This window comes from Physeter macrocephalus, chromosome 18, assembly GCF_002837175.3.
Source record: "Physeter macrocephalus isolate SW-GA chromosome 18, ASM283717v5, whole genome shotgun sequence".
NCBI classification, from domain to species: Eukaryota; Metazoa; Chordata; class Mammalia; order Artiodactyla; family Physeteridae; genus Physeter; species Physeter macrocephalus.
Window position 1 is genome coordinate 98866457 of NC_041231.1, and position 14919 is coordinate 98881375.

The 14919-nt window shown below is 44.1% G+C and overlaps 1 protein-coding gene across 3 annotated transcripts in view; it reads right to left on the reverse strand.

The window, feature by feature from the left end:
- PHACTR1 (phosphatase and actin regulator 1) overlaps positions 1-14919 on the reverse strand; it is a 545598-nt gene that overhangs the window by 237233 nt on the left and 293446 nt on the right. Inside the window, exon 1 of one of the 3 annotated variants that reach the window (XM_028479166.2) lies at positions 3895-3997. The exons of the other annotated variants lie outside the window; for them this stretch is intronic. The gene's annotated coding sequence lies outside the window, so the exon portion shown is untranslated. Of the gene's footprint in view, positions 1-3894; positions 3998-14919 lie in introns of those variants that run through there. 3 annotated transcript variants of the gene reach the window in all.

Here is a 14919-nt window from a genome sequence, read left to right on the forward strand (position 1 = left end):
GGCATGTGGGATCTTCCCGGACCGGGGCACGAACCCGTGTCCCCTGCATCGGCAGGCGGACTCTCAACCACTGCGCCACCAGGGAAGCCCCTGATTCACTTTTTTATACAGCAGAAACTGACACAACATCGTAAAGCAATTATACTACAATAAAGATGATAAAAAAATATATATATGTCTTGTTTCTAAATCTATCATATGATTACTTCTTAAACAGGCCACCATAAGACAGAGGCTTCAAAATATTTCTAAAAACTGTTTTTAAAATGTTTCATTTCTATTAAAAATTACTTGAAATTACATTTTAATACACAATTATTAATGACATTGTCATTCCTACAATAATTCCTCACTAATAGACTCAAAAGGAATTTAAATAAGAATAGAAAATATATATGAAATTATATAGAGAAATACCTTGTTTTCTAGAATAGATTTCTCCCTAGAGTTGATTTTTAACTATTTGTAAATTAAATCATATTCTCCTATTGACTTCCAATATAAGTTAGGTGATACTTTAGCTATGTCACTTGCACCTTTTTTTAAATTAATTAATTAATTTTTGTATGCGTTGGGTCTTCGTTGCTGCGTGCAGGCTTTCTCTAGTTGCAGCGAGCAGGGGCTACTCTTGGTTGCGGTGCGCGGGCTTCTCATTGCAGTGGCTTCTCTTGTTGCGGAGCACGGGCTCTAGGCACCTAGGCTTCAGTAGTTGTGGCACGCGGGCTCAGTAGTTGTGGCTCCTGGGCTCTAGAGCGTAGGCTCAGTAGTTGTGGTGCACGGGCTAGTTGCTCCACGGCATGTGGGATCTTCCCGGACCAGGGCTCAAACCCGTGTCCCCTGCATTGGCAGGCAGATTCTTAACCACTGTGCCACCAGGGAAGCCCTCTTGCAGCTTTATAATGTTCATAACTTCTAATCTATTTAGCTAAAAATTTCTCTCCCTCTATTCCTACCAATGCCAGCCTCTCTATCAAGTATGTAAGGCAGATAAAATTAAAGGTACTAGGAAATTGTGTAGTTCCTTCCAGTTCTATAGCTTAATAAACCTGGCTTATCAAGACTGCACATGTATGTAACACAGACACACACACACACAAACAGTACTTAATTTTCTACGTTCAGTATAGGTGCCATATAAAAAAATAATCCACTTGAGGCACAGTGGAAAGCACCTTAGTTTCAAATATTAACAGAGAAGGATTTCAGTGTTTTTTCTACCCTTCACTTGTTTGTGGCCTTTACACCAAAGTGCTACACAAGCTTGTCTCCTCATCTGAAAATGGCTTCGGTATTGAACCAAAACAGCAAAGATGAAAGAAACACAAAATGTCTTTGGCCATTAATGGTGAACTGTATTCTACAATTTTTTAAAGTAATGTTCTACTTAAAAATAAGGTCAGCAAAGCATCTTTAGTACTAGTTAGTGGACACCCGGAACTCAAAAAAATACTCTCAAGTAAAATGGCAAGTGCCAAAATGTAATTTCAACTTTCATATGTTCACTGAGCCAGGGATACTCTTTCTTTTAAAATTTATTCTATAGCAGCCAAATACTTTTAGTTATAGATCGCCTTTAGACTGAAAGTTATTAAAATGTGCTTTAAATATGTTTCAATATATTTTATATATGAGGAAATTAAGAATGAGACTCAGTGAGCAATGCCTCTATAAAATTTTCCCTGGGAAAAATTTCAAGTGAGGGCTTTCCAGCTGGACCAGTATTGTCCTTGGTTGCTACTAAATGACCTCAGTGGTGCTGAGGAGAAACCTAACATATTTATGGTACTGGACACAAGGCAGGTACACCCCATGGCAAGAAATGTCCTCCTCTATGGAGCCCTACCAAATCTGTGAGCATTACTACAGTCTTTACTACACATTTCCTTTAAAAGAGCTGGCTCTCCTGGCATGCAGACAAGATGACTCAAATTGAAAACAGCTTCTGGAGAGCTTAGCTCACAGAACATCCACTCATGACAAACTATCATTCAAGGTCAATCCCTGCAGAAAGTGAAATTTATTTGAACTTCCTTTCCTTTCACAGTGGGCAGTGCTGCTTTGGGTTCTGGCAGTAAAAGTAGAAGCGTTAAGCTCCTGCCCTCATTTTATTTCAGTGACTAACGAAGCACACCCCACACTGGAAGGCAGGATTAGCAAGTGTAGAATTCAGCAAAAATTAGGCACCACAACATGAGGTCTCCCCTAAACAAGAATCCTTTGAAATTAAATGCTTCAGTCCTATCAGGTAATATGTGAACATCCATAAGTAGCCCCTTAAGACATTCCGGAGTGTTTGAGGCGGTAGAGATGATGCGTGTTGGAAGCGGAAGCATGGTGTTCATAATTACACACATGAACACACATCCTTGAGTGCAGATACAGACCTTTCCTTACTGTAGCAACGTTCAGAGAGCCTAATTTAAATAAACCCCCAAGGTTGTGGAAGTAGCCCATTTGGGAAGCAATTCAGTCATCAGAGTGACTCATTTAATAAATATTTTAGCCTGCATCTCATGCTCTATTACATTAGATGGTAAATGTCTGGCTTTACATCGCCCCATTAATCCATTTATATTCCCTAGGCGTCAGCAGCTTATAGAGTAACCAAAGGACCAAACACATGTCAGTGTGTGCTTCTCATAAACAGATATCCTCCCCCAAACCTAACAGGAGCTGCCTCAGCGTGTTTTGTGCGCCTTCCTTCCTCCTGCACGATCTTCCCCTCGGATGCCTACTGCCATCCTGCACAGCCTCTCTGGCAGTTTAATCAAAGAAAAGTATAATGACGCTAGCAGGACTCTAATTCTGAAAAGACATTAGCCAAACCAGTCGCTTCATTACGCTGCACCTCGGAGGCCAGCAGGAACGGGAGAAATTCTAGGTGATAACGCGTTCTTCCGAAGGCAACAGGCGAAGCGGCCTGGTGGATAGGAAAAATCTGCCTGCCCAAGCAGGTGTGAGCGTCAAGGCAGGCGATGAGCTTCAGGCTGGCCAGTAGCTAATGCTCTCCCTGCAAAACCTGCTGCCTAAAACTTTTCCGAGACCTTCAGTGGCCCTCCGGAGTCTGCTCTATGAGCTGCTTCGAACTGCCTGGCTAATGCACCGCCCCACAGGCGCGTCCACGTCTGCGGAGGCTTCTGCCCGGTCCGCGCAACGCTGTCCCTCCTCCTTGGCGCCTTCAGCTCAGAGCCGCCGGCAGCCCGGCCCCCTTTCACCGCCCCGCTCCGGATCGTTCTCGGAGGGGGCCCTTCGGCTCGCGGGGCACACCTGGAGGAAGCCGCTGCCGTTCCTCCCCCACCTCCCACATTTTGGCCCTGAGGCATCGGTGCAAGAGCGGCCGGCGGCGGCGCTCCAGAAGTCCCGGCCACGTCCCACTCGGAGCGGACATCATTCACAACTCCACAAGTCTAGTCTCCAGGGCGCTGTGGCCGAGGCCCAACCACCGCTCCGAAGTGAATCCGCCCGAAGCCCACATCTGTAACGCAGCCCAGCAAAGCTTATATCCTATCCTAACGCAACGATGGGAGAACAGCTAAGAAGCCCAGAAAGCTAAGAAAACTGGCGGAAGCCTCTTCTTAAAGCTAATAATCTTGCCCCTGATGAAGCCCCTAAAGCCCCACCTTCCCCAAGAGAAAAATCCCAGAGTTGCCGCTTTAACTGTTTCAAAGCCCTCCTGTAGGGGAGCATTTCCATCAATGGTCTGTGCACGCACGCGGTCCGGGTTTGGCTCCGGGCAGCACTCTGCAAAGTGCCGGACGGGCGGGCGTCACGCCTGGGTAGAGGGCGGATGTCCCCGCAGTTCTCCGGGCAGAGACGACGGCGGCGCCCCCAAAGTGGGGACCGGCACAGCCGCCTCCCGCGCTCACCGCCGCCCCGACGCGCCCCGGCACTCACCGTCCCGGGCGTCCTCCCCACGACTGCAGTTGCTGCAAATGTGTTTGATCTCCTTGCCTAGTTGACAATGGATCACAAAGGACACGTTGTTGTTGTTGTCGTTGGGGGCGGGCTCCTTCAGGGGCTTCAAACTCAGCAAATAAAAAGCTTTCTTTTTGGGTCTCTGGGAGCTCGCGCCTGGCACCGCGCCCTCCCTGCAGCGCGGCGAGCGGAGCGCAAACCTCCCCGGCTCCGCGGCGCGCGTGGGCTCCGCCATCCGGCCCCCGGGCGTCCCGGGCCGGGTGCTGCTCCGGCCCCCGCGCGCTGCCACTCGCGCCCCGCCGCCTGGCCAGCATGCCCCTGCCACGCCCCGCACCCGCGTCTCCACAGCCGCGCGGCCGCGGCGGGGCGGGTCAGGAGAAGGCGCCGAAAGGGGCTTGACCTCGCCGACCTCCCTGCGCGAGCCAATCCGGATCCCGAGGCCCGAGGAGGGTTTCCGGAAGGCACTCGGCGGTCCCACCTGGGATGCTCCACTCCCGCCGCCTCCCGCGCGCCTCCTCCATCGGCAGCCCCACCCTCCGTACGTCTCAGCGCCAGCGACCTGAGCCTGCCGGGTTTGCAGCTACCTTCGCTCTCTTCGAGCTGCAGGGCAGAACGCTAGCCTCCCCTCCCCCTTTTCCTCGAGCCTCCCGCTGCCAAATGAAAGCCAGATACACCACCCAGAAGGCAGCTGCGCTGGGAGCCCTCGGGGTGCAAGCGCCTTTCTGGGACCAGAACAGATTACCATTCTCGGGTGGGTCCAACCCACAGCCGCTGACTTTCACTGGAGCCGACAACGTGTTACAACATGATTGATGTTTTCACGTTCAATAGAAATTCCCCGACCTGAAGGGGGGCCTTACACCAGTGTCATTAAAACTTAGAGCGAAAAGGGACAGAAAAGGCTGCTTTCGTCAATCCTCGGGAACAACTTGCAACTTTGGGATCCCAGCTAATTTGGCTGAAGATTCCCCGCTGTTTCAGCACAGTGAATAAGGCTTAGCAAGGCAAATGACATCAATTGAAAGCTCTAAAGAAAGAACAGTGTCTTAAGGCAAACCCATGGCTCAATAATAACAGCTACAAGTTATCGAGCCTTTGTTTGATCTGCATGTTTCCTGAGGTTTTTTTGTTTTTGTTTTTGTTTTTTAACGACGCTATATCTACACAATAATCCTGACTCCGGTATTGTGAATCCTACATCACTTTTTGGAGAGCTAAGGCTTAGAGAAGCCTCGTAGCACAATCACCTTGTGTGCTTATTTTAAAAAGAGACTTTGGGGGCCTCAAGGCCTGAGATCCTGGCTTAGTAGGTCAGTGCAGGGCCCAGGAACCTGTAGTTTTAACAAGCTCCCCAGGTGATCTTGATGCAAAGCCTAAGTGGGGAAACAGGTGTTGACAGCCAGGTGTGCCTGACACCACGCCTGTTATTCCCTCTGCGCCCCATACCCTGTGAGCCCTTGTCCTCCTTTCCAGACACTGAAACAGTGTCAGTTAAAGGATGAGATATCACCACCAATTGTTTCCAGGAATTTCTCCAAAGTGAATTTCATAATACCCTGTGTCTTCCACTACCACAAAAGGCAGGTCATTGCTACTCTCTCCTCCCACACTGGGCAAATTCTACACATACAACTCACCTCCTAGAGAAAAGAGTCAACCACCCACTGGGGGTATTAAATTACTGTGTTATAATATGCTTCTGATCACCCCAATTCTCCCACCCGGTCATTTACATTACTTCTCATCTGCAAAGCATTCTGCCCAAATCAGCACATTCCAAGCTTCATTTGCATTCTGTAGTTAGGAACGCCAGGTGTCCAGCTGCCACGGCCTCTGCTCTAGAAGGAGATGTCAGGGAATCCTAGGGTAAGAGTTCTGCTCTCTTTAATTACAACCCAGCGGGGCCTTCAGGGACCCCTCCCTTCTCACCTGGATTACCAGCCAAAGCAGCCACAGATAAATCTCAGTTTCTTCTCATGTCACATTCACGTCACTTGGTCCCTGACTGATTATAAGCCTCATCTTAAAGGTGGCCAAGGACGCATTTGCTCTGCTGGAGAAGTGTATGAGGGAATTTCTTGCATTGTGTTTTGGGCAAATATTTGTTATTCTCTTTTTCAAATCCTAGATCCCTCTCCCAAATTGTATCACCTCTTAACTACCTTCTGAAAAGAAAAAATATATATACATCTTTTTCTTAAATGAGTTTTTAAAAAATTGCATGCCTTTCCCACCTCTCTGCCCACAGATAAGAACAACAGACCTGCAGAAACCCTGCAGGGTCTTATTAAAACAATGGAGCCCAAAGCAGTCTGATTCGCTTGCTGAATACTAAACCACACCTAAGAGCTCAGGTGTCTCTATCTTAACTGGCCAAGTTATGCTGTAGTAGAGAGAACACTGACACGACCACCAGCTTAGTCTCAAATATTGATGGTGATGCCCTGCAGCTCGGGGGCTCTTTATTCAAAGTTTAGTGTGTAGAGGCCTAAGGTGAACCTCAGAGAGCTGTCCCCTTGTTCGGTGGTTCATCTACCTAAGCAGTCTTCCCTGAATCTGCAGCTTCTAACTATGCTGGCCCATAATGGTATCCACTAGCCACATGAGGCTATTTACACTTTAATAAATTAAAATTAAATGAAATTAAATCTCAGTGCCTCAGTTGCACTAGCCACACTTCAAGTGCCCAATTGTCACATGTACGTAGTGGCTGCTGTATTAGGTGGGCCAGGTGGTAGAGCATTTCCATCAGGGCTGCAAGTTCTATAAGACCTTGCTCCTCTTAGAAGATATGAATGTTAGTGTCTCGGGCTGAATTCGAAAGCTGAGAAGCCCAGTCTTCTATTGTTACAACAGAAGGTGGGTGGAGAGGGGAATATACCTCAGTGCTGGCTGCAGTTTGGAAGAAGATGCCTGTGTCTGGTGGCTGCCAGCACCCCCTTTCCTCTGACCCGCAGCAGGCAGCAGAACAGGTGTGCACACGTCTGGCATTTTTTTCTTGATCCTGCTCTGTACCCTGAATGCTGCCTCAGCGAAGCCGCCTTCTACCACCCGTTACTCTAATGTCCCTAGAGCTCTCGATGCCAAGACATGTCATACAGAGTCTGCGTTGGTCGCATCCCATAAGACAAACCTGTGTTTAATTATGATCCTTGTAATTACGGCTCAGCTCTATTGCTGCCTTTGATAATCATCTCCCTGCGTTGACAGTGGGAGAAAATAAATGGTCATCCTACGGCATTCTTGGAAAATATAGATGGTATTGTGGCATTTTTTTTTTTGACTTTTAAGAGAAAGGAGGGAAACATTGAAGGGAAAGACAGTCCAGAGCATTTCTATCAACTACCTCAGGGGTTCTCAACACAGAGTCTGTGTAACTTGCATGTGATTTTTTTACCCAGATGATCTAAATGGGATAGAAGAAATGCAGCCCCTCAAGCTCTACCCCAGAATCTGCATTTTAACAGATCCTCCTGGTGATTCAGAGTCACATTAAGGTTTGAGAAGCACCTGCTAGGAATCAGCCCGGTAATAGTATTAATTGCCTACCAGTGGAGACCATATTTTGATTCTGAAGAAAGTAGCAGATAGGACGCCTGATCTTGCAGAGCTTAAAGTTTAAGAGAGGATGCACTCAATGAAAGGACAAATAACACAACACAGCCAACTGAAAACATGTGTGTTAACTTATAATTAGGAGCAGCCATGGAGAAAAGTACATTTACTATCTGAGTGTGAGTGTGTGTAAAGTACATTTACTATCTGAGTGTGAGCGTGTGTAAAGTACAATTACTATCTGAGTGTGAGCGTGTGTAAAGGGAGTTCTGCAGTGATTTAATGTGGAAGACATGGAGTTGATGAAGGAGGATTTCCCTGGGAAAGTTGGTCAGTAGCAGCTGGGGTCAGAATGCTGGGAGTGGTGGTGGCAGTGCGGTGAAGGCAAGCTCACGGGCTAGAAGGAGTTCGTGGTGGGGGAGGGGACAGTCAAGGATGGTCATTAGTCTGGCAGGAGAGAGTTACACTCAGCAAGGCAGGGGGTGAAAACTGAGCTTTCCAGAAGATGCCACCATTATGGTGATGGGAAGGCAGCTGCAAACTGAGATTTTGTTCTGCTTTCTGCTTGGCTGTGCTCCATCCTACTTTTAATGCTCAACAGTTATTAGGCTCAAAGGAAGTCAGAATCAAAGTTAAGGGGAGAAATTTGGAAATGCTCATATAGTGCTTTAACTCTTATGAAAAGGAGTCAAAATACAAAACAGTAGTGTCAATACAAGACAAAGCAGTGGAACCATTCAAAGAGAGATGTACCTAGAAGAATATCACTGTACATATCTGATGGAAGAAAAGATTAAACATTTTTTTTCTTCCTTAATTTTTTTTCTTTGATTTAAACTCAAGCTATCCGATAAATTTTCTTCCTGCTTCTGGCCGTCTGTCCGCCTCCTCTCTTGTTCCTATCTTCCCTACAGTGGGTTGAATGGTGGCCCCGAAAAGATATGTCCATGTCAAATCCCTGGAATCCATGAATATGACTTTATTTGGAAAAAAGGTTCTTTGCAGATGTAATTAATTTAAGGATCTCATGGTAAGGAGATCTTCCTGGATTATCTGGGTGGACCCTAAATCCAATGGCAAGTGTCCTTATAAAAGACACCCAGATGGGCTTCCCTGGTGGCGCAGTGGTTGCGCGTCTGCCTGCCGATGCAGGGGAACCGAGTTCGCGCCCCGGTCTGGGAGGATCCCACATGCCGCGGAGCGGCTGGGCCCGTGAGCCACGGCCGCTGGGCCTGCGCGTCCGGAGCCTGTGCTCCGCAACGGGAGAGGCCACGGCAGTGAGAGACCCGCATACCGAAAAAAATAAAAAAATAAAAGACACACAGAGGAGAGACAGAACTGGTCTCCAGAACTGCAAGAAGATAAATCCCTGTTGTTTTAAGCCACCAACTTTGTGGCAGTTTGTTACAGCAGTCCTAGAAAACTTAACACACTCCCTCATTATTAACTCTCACATAAGAAGAGCATCTATTATATTTCTCACAGAGGAATAGCATCTATTTTTTTCTAAGTTTGATCTAAATGTGTACTATGTTAAAGCCAGAACTGTAAGCTAATCTACAAAGTACAAATTTAAGAACAGCTTTAAAAATTACTTCCAAATGGATCACACAGAATTGTGCAACATTACTGCTACGTCTGTGTGTGTGTGCGTGTGTGTGTGTGTGTGTGTATGCTGTCTTTGCTTTAGTGTTTTGTTTCTATTTTTGCTGATGCTGGAATGGAAGTATGAAATGGAATGGAAGTAGACTGTTATTTAAGACGGGGATACAGCTTCCAGGCTTTTTTACATTTAGTATACGGCATTTATATTCTGAGCAAGGAGACGTGATCAGAGCATGCTGTGGGAGACTGGTAAAAATTCTTTAGGCAATTCAGTGATGTATCAGCAGAGCTCATATTCAGCCCTTGTGCACTGGTACAGCTGTATGGATTGTTTATGGCTGATATCTTTTTCTAATAGTCTCCGACTCCTGCCAAGTCTAGTTATTAAATATTTTGAATATCACTCCTACAGATAGAGGTTAGAAACCAGCTGTACGACTGGCAAGCCTTGATTCTCCTAAAAGAAGGCTTTCTACCCCAATGTTTTTCTTCAAACTGTGTTTAAGAGCTTATAGCAAAAGTTCTTTGGGCCCAAGCTTTTCCCTTTTTATTTCTTAATCCAACCTGATGGGTTTTTGGTATAAGAGCCAGGAAGAGGTCAGTGGACAGTAGGTTTGAAGAAACAATTTCATATCTCTGTTTTTAGAACTTAAGCTCTTAAAAATATAGTTAAGACATCTAAATGATGTGAGCAGTTTTTTGGTGTGCGTGTGTTTTTTTTCATTTTAGCTAAGGATTTGTTTTTTCTATTTTTCTCCTAAAACTCTGAATAGAAAGCCATTTTCCTTCTAGGCTTGTGATAATTATGCTTACTAAGGGATTGTTCTGTGCAAATTGTTCTGCAAATATTTAGCAGATAGCAACCTAATGAGAAGGGGAGATTGGAAGCAGTTACACAAAACAGGTGGAAAAAGAGGTGATCCAGGGGAAACCATCAGAGTGAACTCCTGTATTTTCTTGATTACAGTGTTATTTTGGAATGTTTCTTTCTTTTCCTGCATTGCCATGGGTGGGAAGAGGGCTGGAGTGGTCTAGTTCTTTAGTCCAAATAAGAGGATCTTCTCCATAATGGGCCATGCTTTCAGAGTGAATAGAATTTTTGTGACTGATTAAAGAAGGCAGGAAAATTTCTGCAAAGTCTTGTTTAAGTCAAGCATCTTTAAAGGCTGTATTGCCAGTGTCCAAAGAAGGCTCTCAGTCTAAATTTTAAAATTTGGGATCAGATATTTCTGCTTATTTCCAGGTTAAAAGAGAGGATAGATAGGTACAGGTTGTGGATTGTTAAAGTTTAGTTAAGTGAGAGGTCTGTTGTTCTGAACTATTTAGTTTCTTTACATTTTGCTGCAAATGCCAACTCCCATTTAAACTGAGACGTATAGGCTTATACACATAGCCTTATGCTTTCCTTTCTGAACCAGGTTAATTTTGGCAGACTTAGATACTTCTGGATATTTATCTTATAGAAATAAAAGCCCCAGAGTATAAAGATGTTACAAATATCACATAGGTGTTTATATCGCAATGGAATAAAACAAAGTCCACCAATAAAGAAATGGCTGCATAGATTATAGTATGTTTACAGCATATGGTGCCACTAAAAATAATGAGTTATATTTAAACAAGTTGGCTTGGAAGGATTTCCACAATGCATTGTTAATAAGAAAATTAATGTTCAGAGAACTGACTACAATACTATCTCTTTTTTTTTTTTTTTTTTTTTTTTTTTTTTTTTTGCGGTACGCGGGCCTCTCACTGTTGCGGCCCCTCCCGTTGTGGAGCACAGGCTCCGGACGCGCAGGCGCAGCGGCCATGGCTCACGGGCCCAGCCGCTCCGCGGCACGTGGGATCCTCCCGGACCGTGGCACGAACCCGCGTCCCCTGCGTCGGCAGGCGGACTCTCAACCACTGCGCCACCAGCGAAGCCCTATCTCATTTTTGTAAGACAAATATTGTAGGCATTAATACTGCCCTCCAAATATTTCTGATTTACTATCTTCAGGCTTCAGGTACATGGTTGGATCGTAGTCTGTACGTCTAGAGCCCTTGAGGGTGGGTGGAGCCAGGTGACCAGTTCTGACCTATGTGTGATGAGCAGAAGTTCAAGGTGATGGCTGCTGCTTCCTTTCGGGTTGTGGAGTGAAACGAAGCTGCCTGCTGACACGCAAGGGACACGTAGTGTGCAAAATGAACTTGTGTCGCTTTAAGCCACTGACATTTTGGAGTTGTTTTTACTGAAGATTAATCTAGCCTATCAAGACTAATACATCAACGACAAATGTGTGTGTGGATGTGTGGGGATGCCTTTGTATATTATAGATCACCTCATTTAATCATCACACCAACACTGTAAGATGGAACCATCATTTCCATTTTACGCTTCAGGAAACAGAATCTCAATACAATGAAATAAATTCCCCAGGTTACACAATTAGCATTCTGCCAAGTAGAAATCTGATCCAAAATATGTGTAACAGCCAAGCACACCTTTCCTTCTCCAACCATCCCGCTGACACACAGAGAACTCTTAGGTAGTTTTTCTTCAGAGGACCCTCAACACTATTTTAGGACAGACGCGTGTGGCATCATGCAACCCAACCAAGAAAGGGTATGAGACGGCAGACACAGGACACAGAAACCTTGCCTGCCATGCAGAGCGTAGCTGCTGGTAGTAAAGAGAACAGGGGTCAAAATAGGACACACAGGTTCTTACCTATCATCTCTATTGGCAGATTAGTGCCCTTTCAATCTTGAAAACAGACAGCAGCTAATACTCACTGTTATCCTTTTAGGGCAGGACGGTATCAACAGTGTGTTGAGCCCCTCAGGGCTGTTTAACAAAAGCTCATGATCAGCTAATGATAACTGGCCATTAGGACAGAATCACAATTGTGTTCGTAGAGAGCAGGTGAAGGAACAGGTACTAGGATCATGTAACGCTGGCAAGAAATGCAGATTGGCCCTTTTTCCAAGTGGGAGAACTTCGGTTATACATGAAACACAACTGAGTGTGCGGGGTAGCGGTCAGTAGCCCGCTACAGGGAGCTTCTAAGTGGGTATCACGGGTGTGTAAATGTGTGACACGCAAATTATTTCTCTCTCGGAAAATAAGATGGTCTAATTCACTGAGGGAAGCATTACAATATGCACTAGGACTTGTGAAGTGAATGATCAAAGGAATATCTCTGCCACTAACAAGCCAGGTTGTACGCATCTTCCCAACAAGCCAGGATCCTGTGATCTCATGAGCTTCCAAAACAGTTTTTTATAATACAGAAGCATGCTGAAGAGGAATTCTATTTATTTTTATACATCTTATGTCAATAGAGCTTTTTTCCTCTGTGATACATATTTTATCCACACAAATTATTGTAATAGTTTGTTGCCATCTTACATGTAAAAGGACATGTTATTTACAGGAATGGAAGGGGAAATTTAAAAGCTAAGAGGAGTCTAAAGAGAGGTCATATTAGAGCGAGTTATTGGAACTTAAGAGTAGAAGAACAGATACACAGTATACATAGATAAAGATATGCTTTCAAAGCCATTCACAAAGGATCACAAGGATTAGTTTGCAGGGGAAGACAGTCCATTGTAGCGGGCAGACAGAGACAGACAGCACTTGGTGAGCTTCTAGTATGTTTAAAAAACTCTGCTGGTCTTTTTACTGATGTATATATTAAATATTTTAATGTACGCATTCATTTATAAAATATATTTACACGATAATAAATATAGTAAATACTATATATGAACACTAAATGTCATAAAATTATATATTTTTAAATATTTTTAACTAAAAAATTAACATTGAATCCTCATAACAATTCCAAGAGTTGAGGTGTTCTGACCACCACCTGACAAGGAAGAAGGCAGAGAGATGAAAGAAGTTGCCCAAAGCTGTCCAATGTGGACAAGGTTGGGCCCCAGACCTGAAATGAATGCAGATTTTCCCATTCAGAGACCAGTCACTGTCCATGATTTCATGCTGCTGTCCAGAAATTTGCACATAGGAAAGAGGCTATATTGAAGGTAAAAATACCTTTCCAAGCCAACCTTGGAAGAAATTCCTGCAGGACTTCCTTAAAGATGAAGGGCAAACCTGTTACATTCACTAGGATCTACCCATTTACACTGGAAGTAAATCCATCTTTCCATTTTATGGATTAAGAAAAATTACTGAAATGAACATTCTTTCATTTCCCAATCTGTAAGTAAGTTATTTTTAAGACCATTTAAAATCATGTCTTTTTTTCCTTGAAATTCAGCAGGTGAAAAAAACAAAATTATTAAACCTTGACAAAAATGATCAAATTTTAGAAAATGTGTGAGTTATGATAAAAAATGAAGGAGACATTCAGAATCCATGGATATTAAATCAATATACTGTTATATTTTACCAAACCTAATGAATAGAAACTATTTAAAATAAACTTTTCAAAAATTTTAAGTACGCGAATTCCTTTTTTCCACACTCCCTTTCTCTTTCTTTTCCAAAATTGACAATATGTCAGGGGAGCCCTGGAGAGCCAGGTTAAGCTCCCCTGATTTCAAGGAAACAACCATGCCTTCTCAGGCTAGTGCCCATCCCCCAAATCTATCAAGTCCTTAAAGGCAAAGAAGCCTTCTACTCTCCTAAATCCTAATCTCAACTTTACGTTAAAAATTAAACACTCCTGCTTTGCTTGCAAGAGAATGGTGTAGGCATTGCTCTATAGACTGCCTGATGTTCCAGAGTTCTCAGACATGCACAGAGGTATTAATGCATATGAATTACAAGCATCAATCATAAAGCTTTCCTGCTAATATGCTCCTGAGCCCATACAGGGCACACGAGAGTATTTGTAGATTAGCATCTGCTTATGTTTTTTTTTAATGGCGCCTATTAAGTCAACTTGAGTTGTTCAGAACATTTTGCACCTAGTTTGGGAAATATTACCCATCATTCAATTCATTTAGACCGAACTCCCAAGACAGGTATTGGCAACACTAAGCTTAGATTTTGACAGTTGCATAGGATGAACCAATAGCTGAACATTGATTGCTTCAATCTTAGGGATACCTTCCGTCAGAAACAGGCTTTGTAATTTGTGTTACTGTGCTTTTAAGCATGAGAGTAATACGGGAAACACACAAGACTCATAGGAAATGCTTTTTGCTTAAATTTTTCGTTAACATGTAAATAAGGATAGATACAGATATTTCCACAAGTAATACTGGAATAAGGAGAGAGCTGAGCTATTTTCCTTCGAATAAATATTGGCAACTAAGAAGGAAAGCGAGCAAAAATGTATAAAATGCTTTGCAGTGAATGCTGGCCTCCTGCCAAGTCAAGAAAGAAATTGGACAACTGAGCTAAAGCAGTGGGCACTTTTGCCTTTACCTGAGACACTGTTGTTTGCTAAAGATGAGCAGTGTGCTGCTGTGTTTTCCAAAATGACCTTAGCGCAAAATTGTATAAAGAGGAGAGAGATCGGTAACCCAGGAAAGAATGGGTCCATTAACTGCAAATGGATAGTTTTGGGTGTTAACGTATAAATACAAGCCAAAGTTTGATAACACGAAGAGACTGCCCAGAACTGTTGAGATCACTAATTGTTGGAGCAAAGAAGGAATGAGTCAATAAAATCTTCATCTTCAAACCCAGATTAATGCTACTCTCCACCCTAATCACCTGTCAGTTTTCACCTGGACCGAGTCTTCCGTTACGGTACTTTTATAAACTAGAGGAATTCTTCACGGACATTCTGATTTACCTATGGCTCAGGCATGACATGGAGGATCAGGAAACAAAGATTTCAGACCAAAGTGAGAGGAGAAAAGACCAGAAACAAGAGAGCACTTCCC